Consider the following 4,219-nt stretch of genomic DNA (forward strand, 5'->3'; position numbering starts at 1 on the left):
GGAGCTAATAAAATGCAAATTCAGGATACCTGCTCAGAAAGTTTAAGAAGATAAACTTCACTAGCTTCCTTTTTAGCATTAACTTTTTCTTTTATAAAGTAGCGCATGTTTTTAACGGCAAATCAAAACAACACATAAACGTATAGGGAATAAAATAAAAACTCTCATTATTCCACCTGTCAGAAGCAAACACACGGAAGGTCCTCCTCCTGCTATAAAATGGCTAAAAGGTGGACCATTCCCAGCATTCTCTGTAAACACCCCTGCTCAAGGTTCCCTCCCCTTGAGGGAATTTCACTCAAACTTAACAGAATCCGAACTCCAATCTAACCCTAACCCCAACCACAATTCTCCTTAGGTTATTTTTAGAAATCTGTTAGCACTCCAGGTGAACACCCAGTGTTCACAGTGCTCAACATAAATACCAAATCTTATGTCAGCTGCGGCATCAGGTATTAATTTTGGTAAGACTGATAAACTCTGCCTTTGTTTTTTCCTTTGGCCATTTTTAATTATAGGTAAAACACTAACATCTGAAGAGACGTCACAGAGACATCAGACCAGTTAAACAAAAATATGTTTCCTCTTCCCACCTATGCTCAGGGAAGAGGCCATAATCCTCCCCTTAAAGACGGATCTTCCTACTTTGTACAAGACTTTGTCCATTAAATTCTACCCTGTGCAGGCTGTGTAATTAACATCCTCTCCCACAGGATTTATTTATTTATTTTAAAAGATTTATTATTTATTTATTTGAGAGGCAGAGATCGCAAGTAGGCAGAGAGGCAGAGAGAGAGAGAGAGGTGGAAGCAGGCTCCCTGCCGAGCAGAGAGCTCAATGTGGGGCTCGATACCAGGACTCTGGGATCATGGCCTGAGCTCAAGGAGGAGGCTTTAAGCCACTGAGCCACCCAGGCGCCCCAGGATTTATTTTTAAATAAATCTTCCAGCTCTGGTCAATTAATCAGCGAATCAATAAATATCATTCAGTACAACTAAATGTCCTGGCTTTAATCCTTCTGCCTTTCACACTGTTTTTCACTGTTTGTTTCCTTTGGTGTCTGCTTAAGATTCTCAATAAAGCCTCTTGGTGAATTTCCTAGCAACATCACCTGTAGCTGGTCCGTCTCTCAGTGGTAACAGGTTAGTGCAATACAGCATCTGATACACCTGGACATTCCATTGCTAAACTGTCTCACCCCTAGAAGGGAGATCCGGATTATGTGGTCCATTAGCCATCCTGGTCCTGCCCTTTCACCTGGACTGCCCCACATATGTTCAGGATAGATTTGGAATCCACATCCTCTTATGAACCATCACGGTCAGATTTATTATTGCTTAGAAAAAATAGGATCAGAATGAAGAGTTCGGCCCTCGGGAGGGGAACCAGATCAGGAATGTTTTGAGACGGATGGTCAGGGGTGATTGTGGCAGGACTTAATGCTTCCCTGACAAAAGAACCTTCGTGGCTGTCATCTTCAAAGGAAAGCCCAGGTTCCTTGGCCTGGCATACAGTTCTACTGTTGACCTGCCCCCTGACTACCTCATTAGCCTCAGCGACCGCCCCTCTTGCCCAGCACTTGATACCACCAGGAATCGATGTTCGTGGTAGCTGCCATGTTGTGCCTCCCAAGCCCATCTTGCCAGTCCGTACATGCTGTGTGATACCTCTACGTCTCTGTTCGTAATGTTCTTCTGTCTGGACTGTCCTTCAGCCCACGAACCCTTTCGGTCCTCTGAATAATTCCGAATCATCTTTCAAAATTTAGCTCAATACTTGCCTCTGCGGGTCATCTTCCTTGATCTCCCCTCAGAGCGAGTCAAATTTTTCTGAACTTTGCATTCCTTTATTATTGATGGTAGTTTAAAAAAAAAAAAAAAAAAATATATATATATATATATATATATATATATATATATATATATCTTGAAATTGTTTGATGTCGTATCGTCTTTCCAACTACATCATGAGTTTCTCACGGGAAAGGATGCCGTAGTAGTAGGCGTCATAATCGATTTCCCGTGTCTCCACCCACCCACCCGAACCCGAGAGCGAAGGAGCAGGGGAGGCTGGGGGCGTGGCCAATGAGGAGGCCAGGACTGCGCAGACTCAATTTCAACTCTGTTAATCAGATGATTAAATATAGAATTGCCATATGATCGAGCAATTCCATTCCCAGGTAGTAATTCCCAATAGCAATGAAAACGCATGTCGAGGGGCGCCTGGGTGGCTCTGTGGGTTAAAGCCTCTGCCTTCGGCTCAGGTCATGATCCCAGGGTCCTAGGATAGAGCCCCGTATAGGGCTCCCTGCTCAGCAGGGAGCCTGCTTCCCCCTCTCTCTGTCTGCCTCTCTGCCTACTTGTGATCTCTGTCAAATAAAGAAATAAAATCTTAAGAAAAAAAAAAAGAAAGAAAACGCATGCCCATGCAAAGACTTGTCCATAAATTTCATAGCAGCATTATTCATAATTGCCAAAGAAAGTGGAAACATCCCAAATATCTATCAACAAGTAGATAGATGAAATGTGTTATATCCACACACCGGAATATTATTTGGCTATAAAAAGGAATGAAATACTGATATATGCACCCGTATGAATTTATCTTGAAATTATGCTAAGAAACCAGTCACAAAATACTAGATACTGTATGATTCTATCAATGTGAAATACCCAGTCTAACCAAATCTATAGAAATAAAAACTAGATTTTGACTGCCTGTGGTTGGAGAAGTTGAGGGAAAGTGAGGAGTGTCTGCTAATCGGTTCAGAGTTTCTTTTTTGAGTTGATGGAAATGTCCTAAACTGACTGTGGTAATCTTTGTACCATTCTCTGAATATTCTAAAAACCTTTGAATTATACATTTTAAAAAAGATTTCATTTATTTGAGGGGTGCCTGGGTGGCCCAGTCTTTAAGCATCTGATTTGGGCTTGGGTCATGATTCCAGGGTCCTAGGATCCAGCCCCACATCAGGCTCTCTGCTTGGTGGGAAGCCTGCTTCTCCCTCTCCCACTCTCCCTGTTAGTGTTCCCTCTCTCTCTGTGTATCTCTCTGTCAAATAAATAAATACAATCTTTTTTAAAAGATTGTATTCATTTGTGAGAAAGAGAGAAAGAATGAGCAGGGGGAGGAGCAGATAGAGAGAGAGAGAGAGAGAGAAGCAGGCTCACCACTGAGCAGAGAGCCCAATGTGGGGCTCCATCCCAGGACCTGGAGATCATGGACCTGAGATTAAGATCAATACCTTGCTAAAGAAGAGTTTAAGTACAGTCAACGCTTGAACGAGACAGTGACTAGCAGCACTGATCCTATGTGAAGTCAAAAATCACATATCATCCCCAAAAACTTAATAGCCTGCTATTGGCCAGAATCCTTATGGATAACATAAACAATAAATATGTTAACATGAACAATATGTTAACATAAATATGTTAACATAAACAATCGGTTAACATATATTTTGTATATTACATGTATTACATATGGTATTCTTAATTTAATTTAATTTATTTATTTGTCAGAGAGATCACAAGTAGCAGAGAGGCAGGCAGAGAGGGGGAAGCAAGCTCCCCGCTGAGCAGAGAGCCCTCAGGACCCTGGGATCATGCCTGAGCCAAAGGCAGAGGCTTTAACCCACTGAGCCACCCAGGCGCCCCTACATACGGTATTCTTACAACAAAGGCAGCTAGAGAAAAGAAAATGTTCTTGAGAAAATCATAAGGCAGAGCGGTGTCTGGGTGGCTCAGTGGGTTAAGCCTCTGCCTTCAGCTCCCATCCTGATCTCAGGACCCTGGGATTGAGCCCCGAATCAGGCTCTCTGCTCAGCAGGAAGCCTGCATCCCCCCTCTCTCTGCCTGCCTCTCTGCCTACTTATGATCTCTCTCTCTCTCTCTCTCTCTGTCAAATAAATAAATAGAATCTTTTTTTTAAAAGTTCAAAAAGAAAATCATAAGAAAGAGAAAATACATGTATAGTTCTATACTGTATTTATTTTAAAAAGTCATGTTTAGGGGTGCCCTGCATGGCTCAGTCAGTTAAGCGTCTGCTTTCAGCTCAGGTCATGATCCCAGGGTCCTAGGATCCAGCCCCAAATTGGGCTCCCAGCTCAGCTGGGAACCTGCTTCTTCCTCTCCCTCTGCTGCTCCTCCTGCTTGTTCTCTCTCTCTCTCTCTCTCTCTCTCTCTCTGTCAAAGAAATAAAATCTCAAAAAAATAAAATA

The sequence above is a fragment of the Mustela nivalis genome (genome assembly GCF_964662115.1).
Source record: "Mustela nivalis genome assembly, chromosome: 14".
Taxonomy (NCBI): domain Eukaryota; kingdom Metazoa; phylum Chordata; class Mammalia; order Carnivora; family Mustelidae; genus Mustela; species Mustela nivalis.